Raw genomic sequence first — 17,375 nt, 5'->3', positions numbered from 1 at the left:
GGGCCGTCATGAGCAATGCTCACTATTGTTTTCCTGATGCAGCTTTCGTGAGTAACGCTCACTATTGTTTTCCTAATGCAGCCTTCATGAGCAATGCTCACTATTGTTATCCTGATGGGGCCTTCATGAGCAATGCTCACTATTGTTTTCCTGATACGCCTTCATGAGCAATGCTCACTATTGTTTTCCTGATGGAGCCATCATGAGCAATGCTCACTATTGTTTTCCTGATGGATCCTTCATGAGCAATTCTCACTATTGTTTTCCTGATGAAGCCTCCATGAGCAATGCTCACTATTGTTTTCCTGATGGATGCTTCATGAGCAATGCTCACTTTTGTTTTCCTGATGCAGCCTTCATGATTAATGCTCACAATTGTTTTACTGATGGAGCCGTCATGAGCAATTCTCACTATTGTTTTCCTGATGAAGCCTCCATGAGCAATGCTCACTATTGTTTTCCTGATGCAGCTTTCGTGAGTAATGCTCAGTGTTGTTTTCCTAATGCAGCCTTCATGAGCAATTCTCACTATTGTTTTCCTGATGAGGCCTTCATGAGCAAAGCTCACTATTGTTTTCCTGATGGAGCCTTCATGAGCAAAGCTCATTATTGTTTTCCTGATGGGGCCTTCATGAACAAAGCTCACTATTGTTTTCCTGATGCAGCCTTCGTTAGTAATGCTCACTATTGTTTTCCTGATGGCGCCTTCATGAGCAATGCTCACTATTGTTTTCCTGATGGAGCCTTCATGCGCAATGCTCACTGTTGTTTTCCTGATGGAGCCTTCATGTTTGTTTTGTTTGTTTGTTTGTTTTTATTACTTGTATTGCGCACCAGACCCAGGGGTCACCGGGCGCATTTTATAAGACAAATTACAGCTTAGTTACAGGAAAAACACATGGCAGAAAGAAACAAGAAATATACAAAGAATAGAAATACACAATATACACAATATACACAACGGGCAGGAGTGCTGGTGCACGTATTTACAGTTCTACTTAAGCAGGCAGTAACTGCTAGGTAGTAGGTGTGTGCAAAATGCAGAAGTGGAGAGAGACGCAGGATAAGTCCGGGCAAGATGGTAGTCTGCTATTTATCTGCGTCTTTGATCCACCTTTTAAGGTTGTGTCGGAAGGTGAAGTAAGGTTGGTTTGTCTGCAGGGTGGGTGGCAGGGAGTTCCAAAGTTGAGCTGCTTTAACCTGGAAGCTACAGCCACCGACTCTGGACAATTTAAATCTGGGTGTTGATATGTTGTTAGAGTTAACGGATCTGGTGAGTCTTGTTGGTTTAGTTCTCGTGAATCTCGCAGAGAGGTAGCATGGTGTGGCATTGTTTAGGCATTTGTAAACAAGCGAGGCCACGTTTAGCTGGATTTTCTCCTGAGTAGAAAGCCAGTTGTTGGCCCTTCTGAGTTCGGTGATGTGGGTTCTCCTGGGAATGCCTAATGCTGCTCTAAGCGCGTTATTCTGTAAGATTTGAATTCTTTTGATAACTTCCTTGTTGGCACCAATATAGAGCGAGTTGCAATAGTCCAACTTTGATAACACGAGCGCTCTCGCCAGTGTGATGCAGCTATTGTTGGACAGGAAGGGTTTGCCTGCTCTTATCAATTTGCAGCTGTAGGCGGTGTCAGAAGCGGCCTTCATGAGCAATGCTCACTATTGTTTTCCTGATGGGGACTTCATGAGAAATGCTCACTATTGTTTTCCTGATGCAGCCTTCATTAGCAATGCTCACTATTGTTTTCCTGATGTGGCCTTCATGAGCACTGCTCACTATTGTTTTCCTGATGCGGCCTTCATGAGCAATGCTCACTATTGTTTTCCTGATGCGCCTTCATGAGTAATGTTCACTTTTGTTTTCCTGATGCGGCCTTCATAAGCAATGCTCACTATTGTTTTCATTATGGGGCCGTCATGAGCAATGCTCACTATTGGTTTCCTGATGGAGCCTTCATGAACAATGCTCACTTTTGTTTTCCTGATGCAGCCTTCATGAGTAATGCTCACAATTGTTTTCCTTATGGAGCCCTCATGAGCAATGCTCACTATTGTTTTCCTGATGCAGCTTTCGTGAGTAATGCTCACTATTGTTTTCCTGATGAGGCCTTCATGAGCAAAGCTCACTATTGTTTTCCTGATGGAGCCTTCATGAGCAATGGTCACTATTGTTTTCCTGATTGGGCCTTCATTAAAAATTCTCACTATTGTTTTCCTGATGCAGCCTTTGTGAGTAATGCTCACTATTGTTTTCGTGATGGAGCCGTCATGAGCAATTCTCACTATTGTTTTACTGATGCGGCCTTCATGAGTAATGCTCACTATTGTTTTCCTGATGGAGCCGTCATGAGCAATGCTCACTATTGTTTTCCTGATGTGGCCATCATGAGCAATGCGCACTATAGTTTTCCTGATGGAGCCATCATGAGCAATGCTCACTATTGTTTTCCTGATGGAGCCTTCATGAACAATGCTCACTTTTGTTTTCCTGATGCAGCCTTCATGATTAATGCTCACAATTGTTTTCCTGATGGGGCCGTCATGAGCAATGCTCACTATTGTTTTCCTGATGCAGCTTTCGTGAGTAACGCGCACTATTGTTTTCCTAATGCAGCCTTCATGAGCAATGCTCACTATTGTTTTCCTGATGGAGCCTTCATGAACAATGCTCACTTTTGTTTTCCTGATGCAGCCTTCATGATTAATGCTCACAATTGTTTTCCTGATGGGGCCGTCATGAGCAATGCTCACTATTGTTTTCCTGATGCAGCTTTCGTGAGTAACGCGCACTATTGTTTTCCTAATGCAGCCTTCATGAGCAATGCTCACTATTGTTTTCCTGATGCAGCCTTCATGAGCAATGCTCACTTTTGTTTTCCTGATGCAGCCTTCATGATTAATGCTCACAATTGTTTTACTGATGGAGCCGTCATGAGCAATGCTCACTATTGTTTTCCTGATGCAGCTTTCGTGAGTAATGCTCACTATTGTTTTCCTAATGCAGCCTTCATGAGCAATTCTCACTATTGTTTTCCTGATGAGGCCTTCATGAGCAAAGCTCACTATTGTTTTCCTGATGGAGCCTTCATGAGCAAAGCTCATTATTGTTTTCCTGATGGGGCCTTCATGAACAAAGCTCACTATTGTTTTCCTGATGCAGCCTTCGTTAGTAATGCTCACTATTGTTTTCCTGATGGCACCGTCATGAGCAATGCTCACTATTGTTTTCCTGATGTGACCTTCGTGAGCAATTCTCACTATTGTTTTCCTGAGGAGGCCTTCATGAGCAATGCTCACTATTGTTTTCCGGATGCAGCCTTCGTGATTAATGCTCACTATTGTTTTCTGGATGGCGCCGTCATGAGCAATGCTCACTATTGTTTTCCTGATGAGGCCTTCATGAGCAATGCTCACTATTGTTTTCCTGATGGAGCCTTCATGCGCAATGCTCACTATTGTTTTCCTGATGCGCCTTCATGAGTAATGTTCACTTTTGTTTTCCTGATGCGGCCTTCATAAGCAATGCTCACTATTGTTTTCATTATGGGGCCGTCATGAGCAATGCTCACTATTGGTTTCCTGATGGAGCCTTCATGAACAATGCTCACTTTTGTTTTCCTGATGCAGCCTTCATGAGTAATGCTCACAATTGTTTTCCTTATGGAGCCCTCATGAGCAATGCTCACTATTGTTTTCCTGATGCAGCTTTCGTGAGTAATGCTCACTATTGTTTTCCTGATGAGGCCTTCATGAGCAAAGCTCACTATTGTTTTCCTGATGGAGCCTTCATGAGCAATGGTCACTATTGTTTTCCTGATTGGGCCTTCATTAAAAATTCTCACTATTGTTTTCCTGATGCAGCCTTTGTGAGTAATGCTCACTATTGTTTTCGTGATGGAGCCGTCATGAGCAATTCTCACTATTGTTTTACTGATGCGGCCTTCATGAGTAATGCTCACTATTGTTTTCCTGATGGAGCCGTCATGAGCAATGCTCACTATTGTTTTCCTGATGTGGCCATCATGAGCAATGCGCACTATAGTTTTCCTGATGGAGCCATCATGAGCAATGCTCACTATTGTTTTCCTGATGGAGCCTTCATGAACAATGCTCACTTTTGTTTTCCTGATGCAGCCTTCATGATTAATGCTCACAATTGTTTTCCTGATGGGGCCGTCATGAGCAATGCTCACTATTGTTTTCCTGATGCAGCTTTCGTGAGTAACGCGCACTATTGTTTTCCTAATGCAGCCTTCATGAGCAATGCTCACTATTGTTTTCCTGATGGAGCCTTCATGAACAATGCTCACTTTTGTTTTCCTGATGCAGCCTTCATGATTAATGCTCACAATTGTTTTCCTGATGGGGCCGTCATGAGCAATGCTCACTATTGTTTTCCTGATGCAGCTTTCGTGAGTAACGCGCACTATTGTTTTCCTAATGCAGCCTTCATGAGCAATGCTCACTATTGTTTTCCTGATGCAGCCTTCATGAGCAATGCTCACTTTTGTTTTCCTGATGCAGCCTTCATGATTAATGCTCACAATTGTTTTACTGATGGAGCCGTCATGAGCAATGCTCACTATTGTTTTCCTGATGCAGCTTTCGTGAGTAATGCTCACTATTGTTTTCCTAATGCAGCCTTCATGAGCAATTCTCACTATTGTTTTCCTGATGAGGCCTTCATGAGCAAAGCTCACTATTGTTTTCCTGATGGAGCCTTCATGAGCAAAGCTCATTATTGTTTTCCTGATGGGGCCTTCATGAACAAAGCTCACTATTGTTTTCCTGATGCAGCCTTCGTTAGTAATGCTCACTATTGTTTTCCTGATGGCACCGTCATGAGCAATGCTCACTATTGTTTTCCTGATGTGACCTTCGTGAGCAATTCTCACTATTGTTTTCCTGAGGAGGCCATCATGAGCAATGCTCACTATTGTTTTCCGGATGCAGCCTTCGTGATTAATGCTCACTATTGTTTTCCGGATGGCGCCGTCATGAGCAATGCTCACTATTGTTTTCCTGATGAGGCCTTCATGAGCAATGCTCACTATTGTTTTCCTGATGGAGCCTTCATGCGCAATGCTCACTATTGTTTTCCTGATGGAGCCTTCATGTTTGTTATGTTTGTTTGTTTGTTTTTATTACTTGTATTGCGCACCAGACCCAGGGGTCACCGGGCGCATTTTATAAGACAACTTACAGCTTAGTTACAGGAAAAACACATGGCAGAAGGAAACAAGAAATATACAAAGAATATAAATACACAATATACACAATATACACAACAGGCAGGAGTGCTGGTGCACGTATTTACAGTTCTACTTAAGCAGGCAGTAACTGCTAGGTAGTAGGTGTGTGCAAAATGCAGAAGTGGAGAGAGACGCAGGATAAGTCCAGGCAAGATGGTAGTCTGTTATTTATCTGCGTCTTTAATCCACCTTTTAAGGTTGTGTCGGAAGGTGAAGTAAGGTTGGTTTGTCTGCAGGGTGGGTGTTAGGGAGTTCCAAAGTTGAGCTGCTTTAACCTGGAAGCTACAGCCACCGACTCTGGACAATTTAAATCTGGGTGCTGATATGTTGTTAGAGTTAACGCATCTAGTGAGTCTTGTTGGTTTAGTTCTCGTGAATCTCGCAGAGAGGTAGCATGGTGCGGCATTGTTTAGGCATTTGTAAACAAGCGAGGCCACTTTTAGCTGGATTTTCTCCTGAGTAGAAAGCCAGTTGTTGGCCCTTCTGAGTTCGGTGATGTGGGTTCTCCTGGGAATGCCTAATGCTGCTCTAAGCGCGTTATTCTGTAAGATTTGAATTCTTTTGATAACTTCCTTGTTGGCACCAATACAGAGCGAGTTGCAATAGTCCAACTTTGATAACACGAGCGCTCTCGCCAGTGTGATGCAGCTATTGTTGGACAGGAAGGGTTTGCCTGCTCTTATCAATTTGCAGGTGTAGGCGGTGGCAGAAGCGGCCTTCATGAGCAATGCTCACTATTGTTTTCCTGATGGGGCCGTCATGAGCAATGCTCACTATTGTTTTCCTGATGCAGCTTTCGTGAGTAACGCTCACTATTGTTTTCCTAATGCAGCCTTCATGAGCAATGCTCACTATTGTTATCCTGATGGGGCCTTCATGAGCAATGCTCACTATTGTTTTCCTGATGCGCCTTCATGAGCAATGCTCACTATTGTTTTCCTGATGGAGCCATCATGAGCAATGCTCACTATTGTTTTCCTGATGGATCCTTCATGAGCAATTCTCACTATTGTTTTCCTGATGAAGCCTCCATGAGCAATGCTCACTATTGTTTTCCTGATGGATGCTTCATGAGCAATGCTCACTTTTGTTTTCCTGATGCAGCCTTCATGATTAATGCTCACAATTGTTTTACTGATGGAGCCGTCATGAGCAATTCTCACTATTGTTTTCCTGATGAAGCCTCCATGAGCAATGCTCACTATTGTTTTCCTGATGCAGCTTTCGTGAGTAATGCTCAGTGTTGTTTTCCTAATGCAGCCTTCATGAGCAATTCTCACTATTGTTTTCCTGATGAGGCCTTCATGAGCAAAGCTCACTATTGTTTTCCTGATGGAGCCTTCATGAGCAAAGCTCATTATTGTTTTCCTGATGGGGCCTTCATGAACAAAGCTCACTATTGTTTTCCTGATGCAGCCTTCGTTAGTAATGCTCACTATTGTTTTCCTGATGGCGCCTTCATGAGCAATGCTCACTATTGTTTTCCTGATGGAGCCTTCATGCGCAATGCTCACTGTTGTTTTCCTGATGGAGCCTTCATGTTTGTTTTGTTTGTTTGTTTGTTTTTATTACTTGTATTGCGCACCAGACCCAGGGGTCACCGGGCGCATTTTATAAGACAAATTACAGCTTAGTTACAGGAAAAACACATGGCAGAAAGAAACAAGAAATATACAAAGAATAGAAATACACAATATACACAATATACACAACGGGCAGGAGTGCTGGTGCACGTATTTACAGTTCTACTTAAGCAGGCAGTAACTGCTAGGTAGTAGGTGTGTGCAAAATGCAGAAGTGGAGAGAGACGCAGGATAAGTCCGGGCAAGATGGTAGTCTGCTATTTATCTGCGTCTTTGATCCACCTTTTAAGGTTGTGTCGGAAGGTGAAGTAAGGTTGGTTTGTCTGCAGGGTGGGTGGCAGGGAGTTCCAAAGTTGAGCTGCTTTAACCTGGAAGCTACAGCCACCGACTCTGGACAATTTAAATCTGGGTGTTGATATGTTGTTAGAGTTAACGGATCTGGTGAGTCTTGTTGGTTTAGTTCTCGTGAATCTCGCAGAGAGGTAGCATGGTGTGGCATTGTTTAGGCATTTGTAAACAAGCGAGCCCACGTTTAGCTGGATTTTCTCCTGAGTAGAAAGCCAGTTGTTGGCCCTTCTGAGTTCGGTGATGTGGGTTCTCCTGGGAATGCCTAATGCTGCTCTAAGCGCGTTATTCTGTAAGATTTGAATTCTTTTGATAACTTCCTTGTTGGCACCAATATAGAGCGAGTTGCAATAGTCCAACTTTGATAACACGAGCGCTCTCGCCAGTGTGATGCAGCTATTGTTGGACAGGAAGGGTTTGCCTGCTCTTATCAATTTGCAGCTGTAGGCGGTGTCAGAAGCGGCCTTCATGAGCAATGCTCACTATTGTTTTCCTGATGGGGACTTCATGAGAAATGCTCACTATTGTTTTCCTGATGCAGCCTTCATTAGCAATGCTCACTATTGTTTTCCTGATGTGGCCTTCATGAGCACTGCTCACTATTGTTTTCCTGATGCGGCCTTCATGAGCAATGCTCACTATTGTTTTCCTGATGCGCCTTCATGAGTAATGTTCACTTTTGTTTTCCTGATGCGGCCTTCATAAGCAATGCTCACTATTGTTTTCATTATGGGGCCGTCATGAGCAATGCTCACTATTGGTTTCCTGATGGAGCCTTCATGAACAATGCTCACTTTTGTTTTCCTGATGCAGCCTTCATGAGTAATGCTCACAATTGTTTTCCTGATGGAGCCCTCATGAGCAATGCTCACTATTGTTTTCCTGATGCAGCTTTCGTGAGTAATGCTCACTATTGTTTTCCTGATGAGGCCTTCATGAGCAAAGCTCACTATTGTTTTCCTGATGGAGCCTTCATGAGCAATGGTCACTATTGTTTTCCTTATTGGGCCTTCATTAAAAATTCTCACTATTGTTTTCCTGATGCAGCCTTTGTGAGTAATGCTCACTATTGTTTTCGTGATGGAGCCGTCATGAGCAATTCTCACTATTGTTTTACTGATGCGGCCTTCATGAGTAATGCTCACTATTGTTTTCCTGATGGAGCCGTCATGAGCAATGCTCACTATTGTTTTCCTGATGTGGCCTTCATGAGCAATGCGCACTATAGTTTTCCTGATGGAGCCATCATGAGCAATGCTCACTATTGTTTTCCTGATGGAGCCTTCATGAACAATGCTCACTTTTGTTTTCCTGATGCAGCCTTCATGATTAATGCTCACAATTGTTTTCCTGATGGGGCCGTCATGAGCAATGCTCACTATTATTTTCCTGATGCAGCTTTCGTGAGTAACGCGCACTATTGTTTTCCTAATGCAGCCTTCATGAGCAATGCTCACTATTGTTTTCCTGATGGAGCCTTCATGAACAATGCTCACTTTTGTTTTCCTGATGCAGCCTTCATGATTAATGCTCACAATTGTTTTCCTGATGGGGCCGTCATGAGCAATGCTCACTATTGTTTTCCTGATGCAGCTTTCGTGAGTAACGCGCACTATTGTTTTCCTAATGCAGCCTTCATGAGCAATGCTCACTATTGTTTTCCTGATGCAGCCTTCATGAGTAATGCTCACTATTGTTTTCCTGATGGCACTGTCATGAGCAATGCTCACTATTGTTTTCCTGATGAGGCTTTCGTGAGCAATTCTCACTATTGTTTTCCTGATGAGGACTTCATAAGCAATGCTCACTATTGTTTTCCTGATGCAGCCTTCGTGATTAATGCTCACTATTGTTTTCTGGATGGCGCCATCATGAGCAATGCTCACTATTGTTTTCCTGATGAGGCCTTCATGAGCAATGCTCACTATTGGTTTCCTGATGGAGCCTTCATGCGCAATGCTCACTATTGTTTTCCTGATGGAGCCTTCATGAGCAATGCTCACTATTGTTTTCCTGATGGGGCCTTCATGAGAAATGCTCACTATTGTTTTCCTTATGCAGCCTTCGTGAGTAATGCTCATTATTTTTTTCCTGATGGAGCCATTATGAGCAATTCTCACTATTGTTTTCCTGATGCGGCTTTCGTGAGTAATGCTCATTATTGTTTTCCTGATGCAGCCTTCATGTGCAATTCTCACTATTGTTTTCCTGATGAGGCCTTCATGAGCAATGCTCACTATTGTTTTCCTGATGCGGCCTTCATGAGCAATGCTCAGTATTGTTTTTCTGATGGGGCCTTCATGAGCAATGCTCACTATTGTTTTCCTGATGAGGCCTTCATGAGCAATGCTTACTATTGTTATCCTGATGGGGCCTTCATGAGCAATGCTCACTATTGTTTTCCTGATGTGCCTTCGTGAGCAATGCTCACTATTGTTTTCCTGATGGAGCCTTCATGAGAAATGCTCACTATTGTTTTTGTGATGCAGCCTTTGTTAGCAATGCTCACTATTGTTTTCCTGATGTGGCCTTCATGAGCAATGCTCAGTATTGTTTTCCTGATGGGGCCTTCATAAGCAATGCTCACTATTGTTTTCCTGATGCAGCCTTCGTGAGTAATGCTCACTATTGTTTTCCTGATGGAGCCGTCATGAGCAATTCTCACTATTGTTTTCCTGATGCGGCCTTCGTGAGTAATGCTCATTATTGTTTTCCTGATACAGCCTTCAAGTGCAATTCTCACTATTGTTTTCCTGATGAGGCCTTCATGAGCAATGCTCACTATTGTTTTCCTGATGGAGCCTTCATGAGCAATGCTCACTATTGTTTTCCTGATGGATCCTTCATGAGCAATTCTCACTATTGTTTTCCTGATGCAGCCTTCGTGAGTAATGCTCACTATTGTTTTCCTGATGGAGCCGTCATGAGCAATTCTCACTATTGTTTTCCTGATGGGGCCTTCGTGAGTAATGCTCATTATTGTTTTCCTGATACAGCCTTCAAGTGCAATTCTCACTATTGTTTTCCTGATGAGGCCTTCATGAGCAATGCTCACTATTGTTTTCCTGATGGAGCCTTCATGAGCAATGCTCACTATTGATTTCCTGATGCAGCCTTCGTGAGTAATGCTCACTATTGTTTTCCTGATGGAGCCATTATGAGCAATTCTCACTATTGTTTTCCTGATGCGGCCTTTGTGAGTAATGCTCATTGTTGTTTTCCTGATGGAGCCATTATGAGCAATTCTCACTATTGTTTTCCTGATGCGGCTTTCGTGAGTAATGCGCATTATTGTTTTCCTGATGGATCCTTCATGAGCAATTCTCACTATTGTTTTCCTGATGCAGCCTTCGTGAGTAATGCTCACTATTGTTTTCCTGATGGAGCCGTCATGAGCAATTCTCACTATTGTTTTCCTGATGCGGCCTTCATGAGTAATGCTCATTATTGTTTTCCTGATACAGCCTTCAAGTGCAATTCTCACTATTGTTTTCCTGATGAGGCCTTCATGAGCAATGCTCACTATTGTTTTCCTGATGGAGCCTTCATGAGCAATGCTCACTATTGATTTCCTGATGCAGCCTTCGTGAGTAATGCTCACTATTGTTTTCCTGATGGAGCCATTATGAGCAATTCTCACTATTGTTTTCCTGATGCGGCCTTCGTGAGTAATGCTCATTATTGTTTTCCTGATGGAGCCATTATGGCCAATTCTCACTATTGTTTTCCTGATGCGGCTTTCGTGAGTAATGTTCATTATTGTTTTCCTGATGCAGCCTTCATGTGCAATTCTCACTATTGTTTTCCTGATGAGGCCTTCATGAGCAATGCTCACTATTGTTTTCCTGATGCGGCCTTCATGAGCAATGCTCAGTATTGTTTTTCTGATGGGGCCTTCATGAGCAATGCTCACTATTGTTTTCCTGATGAGGCCTTCATGAGCAATGCTTACTATTGTTATCCTGATGGGGCCTTCATAAGCAATGCTCACTATTGTTTTCCTGATGTGCCTTCATGAGCAATGCTCACTATTGTTTTCCTGATGGAGCCTTCATGAGAAATGCTCACTATTATTTTCGTGATGCAGCCTTTGTTAGCAATGCTCACTATTGTTTTCCTGATGTGGCCTTCATGAGCAATGCTCAGTATTGTTTTCCTGATGGGGCCTTCATAAGCAATGCTCACTATTGTTTTCCTGATGCAGCCTTCGTGATTAATGCTCACTATTGTTTTCTGGATGGCGCCGTCATGAGCAATGCTCACTATTGTTTTCCTGATGAGGCCTTCATGAGCAATGCTCACTATTGGTTTCCTGATGGAGCCTTCATGCGCAATGCTCACTATTGTTTTCCTGATGGAGCCTTCATGAGCAATGCTCACTATTGTTTTCCTGATGGGGCCTTCATGAGAAATGCTCACTATTGTTTTCCTGATGCAGCCTTCGTTAGCAATGCTCACTATTGTTTTGCTAATGTGTCCTTCATGATCAATGCTCACTATTGTTTTCCTGATGGAGCCATCATGAGCAATGCTCACTATTGTTTTCCTGATGGATCCTTCATGAGCAATTCTCACTATTGTTTTCCTGATGCAGCCTTCGTGAGTAATGCTCACTATTGTTTTCCTGATGGAGCCGTCATGAGCAATTCTCACTATTGTTTTCCTGATGCGGCCTTTGTGAGTAATGCTCATTATTGTTTTCCTGATACAGCCTTCAAGTGCAATTCTCACTATTGTTTTCCTGATGAGGCCTTCATGAGCAATGCTCACTATTGTTTTCCTGATGGAGCCTTCATGAGCAATGCTCACTATTGTTTTCCTGATGCAGCCTTTGTGAGTAATGCTCACTATTGTTTTCCTGATGGAGCCATTATGAGCAATTCTCACTATTGTTTTCCTGATGAGGCCTTCGTGAGTAATGCTCATTATTGTTTTCCTGATGGAGCCATTATGAGCAATTCTCACTATTGTTTTCCTGATGCGGCCTTCGTGAGTAATGCTCATTATTGTTTTCCTGATGCAGCCTTCATGTGCAATTCTCACTATTGTTTTCCTGATGAGGCCTTCATGAGCAATGCTCACTATTGTTTTCCTGATGCGGCCTTCATGAGCAATGCTCAGTATTGTTTTTCTGATGGGGCCTTCATGAGCAATGCTCACTATTGTTTTCCTGATGGAGCCTTCATGAGCAATGCTCACTATTGTTTTCCTGATGCAGCCTTCGTGAGTAATGCTCACTATTGTTTTCCTGATGGAGCCATTATGAGCAATTCTCACTATTGTTTTCCTGATGAGGCCTTCGTGAGTAATGCTCATTATTGTTTTCCTGATGGAGCCATTATGAGCAATTCTCACTATTGTTTTCCTGATGAGGCCTTCGTGAGTAATGCTCATTATTGTTTTCCTGATGGAGCCATTATGAGCAATTCTCACTATTGTTTTCCTGATGCGGCCTTCGTGAGTAATGCTCATTATTGTTTTCCTGATGCAGCCTTCATGTGCAATTCTCACTATTGTTTTCCTGATGAGGCCTTCATGAGCAATTCTCACTATTGTTTTCCTGATGAGGCCTTCATGAGCAATGCTCACTATTGTTTTCCTGATGGAGCCTTCATGAGCAATGCTCACTATTGTTTTCCTGATGGATCCTTCATGAGCAATTCTCACTATTGTTTTCCTGATGCAGCCTTCGTGAGTAATGCTCACTATTGTTTTCCTGATGGAGCCGTCATGAGCAATTCTCACTATTGTTTTCCTGATGGGGCCTTCGTGAGTAATGCTCATTATTGTTTTCCTGATACAGCCTTCAAGTGCAATTCTCACTATTGTTTTCCTGATGAGGCCTTCATGAGCAATGCTCACTATTGTTTTCCTGATGGAGCCTTCATGAGCAATGCTCACTATTGATTTCCTGATGCAGCCTTCGTGAGTAATGCTCACTATTGTTTTCCTGATGGAGCCATTATGAGCAATTCTCACTATTGTTTTCCTGATGCGGCCTTTGTGAGTAATGCTCATTGTTGTTTTCCTGATGGAGCCATTATGAGCAATTCTCACTATTGTTTTCCTGATGCGGCTTTCGTGAGTAATGCGCATTATTGTTTTCCTGATGGATCCTTCATGAGCAATTCTCACTATTGTTTTCCTGATGCAGTCTTCGTGAGTAATGCTCACTATTGTTTTCCTGATGGAGCCGTCATGAGCAATTCTCACTATTGTTTTCCTGATGCGGCCTTCATGAGTAATGCTCATTATTGTTTTCCTGATACAGCCTTCAAGTGCAATTCTCACTATTGTTTTCCTGATGAGGCCTTCATGAGCAATGCTCACTATTGTTTTCCTGATGGAGCCTTCATGAGCAATGCTCACTATTGATTTCCTGATGCAGCCTTCGTGAGTAATGCTCACTATTGTTTTCCTGATGGAGCCATTATGAGCAATTCTCACTATTGTTTTCCTGATGCGGCCTTCGTGAGTAATGCTCATTATTGTTTTCCTGATGGAGCCATTATGGCCAATTCTCACTATTGTTTTCCTGATGCGGCTTTCGTGAGTAATGTTCATTATTGTTTTCCTGATGCAGCCTTCATGTGCAATTCTCACTATTGTTTTCCTGATGAGGCCTTGATGAGCAATGCTCACTATTGTTTTCCTGATGCGGCCTTCATGAGCAATGCTCAGTATTGTTTTTCTGATGGGGCCTTCATGAGCAATGCTCACTATTGTTTTCCTGATGAGGCCTTCATGAGCAATGCTTACTATTGTTATCCTGATGGGGCCTTCATAAGCAATGCTCACTATTGTTTTCCTGATGTGCCTTCATGAGCAATGCTCACTATTGTTTTCCTGATGGAGCCTTCATGAGAAATGCTCACTATTGTTTTCGTGATGCAGCCTTTGTTAGCAATGCTCACTATTGTTTTCCTGATGTGGCCTTCATGAGCAATGCTCAGTATTGTTTTCCTGATGGGGCCTTCATAAGCAATGCTCACTATTGTTTTCCTGATGCAGCCTTCGTGATTAATGCTCACTATTGTTTTCTGGATGGCGCCGTCATGAGCAATGCTCACTATTGTTTTCCTGATGAGGCCTTCATGAGCAATGCTCACTATTGGTTTCCTGATGGAGCCTTCATGCGCAATGCTCACTATTGTTTTCCTGATGGAGCCTTCATGAGCAATGCTCACTATTGTTTTCCTGATGGGGCCTTCATGAGAAATGCTCACTATTGTTTTCCTGATGCAGCCTTTGTTAGCAATGCTCACTATTGTTTTGCTAATGTGTCCTTCATGAGCAATGCTCACTATTGTTTTCCTGATGGAGCCATCATGAGCAATGCTCACTATTGTTTTCCTGATGGATCCTTCATGAGCAATTCTCACTATTGTTTTCCTGATGCAGCCTTCGTGAGTAATGCTCACTATTGTTTTCCTGATGGAGCCGTCATGAGCAATTCTCACTATTGTTTTCCTGATGCGGCCTTTGTGAGTAATGCTCATTATTGTTTTCCTGATACAGCCTTCAAGTGCAATTCTCACTATTGTTTTCCTGATGAGGCCTTCATGAGCAATGCTCACTATTGTTTTCCTGATGGAGCCTTCATGAGCAATGCTCACTATTGTTTTCCTGATGCAGCCTTCGTGAGTAATGCTCACTATTGTTTTCCTGATGGAGCCATTATGAGCAATTCTCACTATTGTTTTCCTGATGAGGCCTTCGTGAGTAATGCTCATTATTGTTTTCCTGATGGAGCCATTATGAGCAATTCTCACTATTGTTTTCCTGATGCGGCCTTCGTGTGTAATGCTCATTATTGTTTTCCTGATGCAGCCTTCATGTGCAATTCTCACTATTGTTTTCCTGATGAGGCCTTCATGAGCAATGCTCACTATTGTTTTCCTGATGCGGCCTTCATGAGCAATGCTCAGTATTGTTTTTCTGATGGGGCCTTCATGAGCAATGCTCACTATTGTTTACCTGATGAGGCCTTCATGAGCAATGCTCACTATTGTTATCCTGATGGGGCCTTCATGAGCAATGCTCACTATTGTTTTCCTGATGTGCCTTCATGAGCAATGCTCACTATTGTTTTCCTGATGGAGCCTTCATGAGAAATGCTCACTATTGTTTTCGTGATGCAGCCTTTGTTAGCAATGCTCACTATTGTTTTCCTGATGTGGCCTTCATGAGCAATGCTCAGTATTGTTTTCCTGATGGGGCCTTCATGAGCAATGCTCATTTTTTTTTCCTGATGAGGCCTTCATGAGCAATGCTCACTATTGTTATCCTTATGGGGCCTTCATGAGCAATGCTCACAATTGTTTTACTGATGGAGCCGCCATGAGCAATGCTCACTATTGTTTTCCTGATGCAGCTTTCGTGAGTAATGCTCACTATTGTTTTCCTAATGCAGCCTTCATGAGCAATTCTCACTATTGTTTTCCTGATGAAGCCTTTATGAGCAAAGCTCACTATTGTTTTCCTGATGGAGCCTTCATGAGCAAAGCTCATTATTGTTTTCCTGATGCGGCCTTCATGAACAAAGCTCACTATTGTTTTCCTGATGCAGCCTTCGTTAGTAATGCTCACTATTGTTTTCCTGATGGATGCTTCATGAGCAATGCTCACTTTTGTTTTCCTGATGCAGCCTTCATGATTAATGCTCACAATTGTTTTACTGATGGAGCCGCCATGAGCAATGCTCACTATTGTTTTCCTGATGCAGCTTTCGTGAGTAATGCTCACTATTGTTTTCCTAATGCAGCCTTCATGAGCAATTCTCACTATTGTTTTCCTGATGAAGCCTTTATGAGCAAAGCTCACTATTGTTTTCCTGATGGAGCCTTCATGAGCAAAGCTCATTATTGTTTTCCTGATGCGGCCTTCATGAACAAAGCTCACTATTGTTTTCCTGATGCAGCCTTCGTTAGTAATGCTCACTATTGTTTTCCTGATGGCACCGTCATGAGCAATGCTCACTATTGTTTTCCTGATGCGACCTTCGTGAGCAATTCTCACTATTGTTTTCCTGAGGAGGCCTTCATGAGCAATGCTCACTATTGTTTTCCAGATGCAGCCTTCGTGATTAATGCTCATTATTGTTTTCCGGATGGCGCCGTCATGAGCAATGCTCACTATTGTTTTCCTGATGAGGCCTTCATGAGCAATGCTCACTATTGTTTTCCTGATGGAGCCTTCATGCGCAATGCTCACTATTGTTTTCCTGATGGAGCCTTCATGTTTGTTTTGTTTGTTTGTTTGTTTTTATTACTTGTATTGCGCACCAGACCCAGGGGTCACCGGGCGCATTTTATAAGACAACTTACAGCTTAGTTACAGGAAAAACACATGGCAGAAAGAAACAAGAAATATACAAGGAATATAAATACACAATATACACAATATACACAACAGGTAGGAGTGCTGGTGCACGTATTTACAGTTCCACTTAAGCAGGCAGTAACTCTAGGTAGTAGGTGTGTGCAAAATGCAGAAGTGGAGAGAGACGCAGGATAAGTCCAGGCAAGATGGTAGTCTGTTATTTATCTGCGTCTTTAAACCACCTTGTAAGGTTGTGTCGGAAGGTGAAGTAAGGTTGGTTTGTCCGCAGGGTGGGTGGCAGGGAGTTCCAAAGTTGAGCTGCTTTAACCTGGAAGCTACAGCCACCGACTCTGGACAATTTGAATCTGGGTGTTGATATGTTGTTAGAGTTAACGGATCTGGTGAGTCTTGTTGGTTTAGTTCTCATGAATCTCGCAGAGAGGTAGCATGGTGCGGCATTGTTTAGGCATTTGTAAACAGGCGAGGCCACTTTTAGCTGGATTTTCTCCTGAGTAGAAAGCCAGTTGTTGGCCCTTCTGAGTTTGGTGATGTGGGTTCTCCTGGGAATGCCTAATGCTGCTCTAAGCGCGTTATTCTGTAAGATTTGAATTCTTTTGATAACTTCCTTGTTGGCACCAATATAGAGCGAGTTGCAATAGTCCAACTTTGATAACACGAGCGCTCTCGCCAGTGTGATGCAGCTATTGTTGGACAGGAAGGGTTTGCCTGCTCTTATCAATTTGCAGGTGTAGGCGGTGGCAGAAGCGGCCTTCATGAGCAATGCTCACTATTGTTTTCCTGATGGGGTCTTCATGAGAAATGCTCACTATTGTTTTCCTGATGCAGCCTTCATTACCAATGCTCACTATTGTTT

This window comes from Ambystoma mexicanum, chromosome 8 (genome assembly GCF_040938575.1).
Source record: "Ambystoma mexicanum isolate Mex_15411 chromosome 8, UKY_AmexF1_1, whole genome shotgun sequence".
Taxonomy (NCBI): Eukaryota; Metazoa; Chordata; class Amphibia; order Caudata; family Ambystomatidae; genus Ambystoma; species Ambystoma mexicanum.
The sequence above is the reverse complement of the archived record's forward strand: the minus strand, read 5'-3'. Positions refer to the sequence as shown.